Genomic DNA, 512 nt, shown 5'->3' with positions numbered 1-512 from the left:
CCCCCGTTGGGGACCTCCACGCCTGTAGTTTGCAACGGAAAGCGAGGTTTCACATCGGTTTACAACTTTTTAGGCAAAGCGATCGGGATGGTGGTCAATCGGGACGGTGGCTAATCGGGACCGTGGTCAATCGGGACCGTGGTCAATCGAGACGATGGTCAAATGAAACGATGGTCAATCGGGATGGTGATCAATCGGGACGGTGTTCAAACGGAACGGTGGCTAATCGGGACGGTGGCCAATCGGGACAGTAGTCAATCGGGACCGTGGTCAATCGCAACGTGGTCAATATTAACGTAGTCAATCGCAACGTGGTCAATTGCAACGTGGTCAATCGGAACTGTGGCCAATATTAACGTGGCCAAACGGATGCCACTCCGTTGATCCTGGGACTGAAGCTGAAAGTGGTATACTAATTTAATTAGGGTTGTATATAATTCTGTTTAAGTATACAAGGCAAAAATATAGTATATACAGGGTGATTTAGAATAAGTATAGGGTCCTTAAACATA

Source organism: Wasmannia auropunctata, unplaced genomic scaffold (assembly GCF_000956235.1).
Source record: "Wasmannia auropunctata unplaced genomic scaffold, wasmannia.A_1.0 LD336090.1, whole genome shotgun sequence".
Taxonomy (NCBI): domain Eukaryota; kingdom Metazoa; phylum Arthropoda; class Insecta; order Hymenoptera; family Formicidae; genus Wasmannia; species Wasmannia auropunctata.
Note: the sequence above shows the minus strand (reverse complement) of the source record.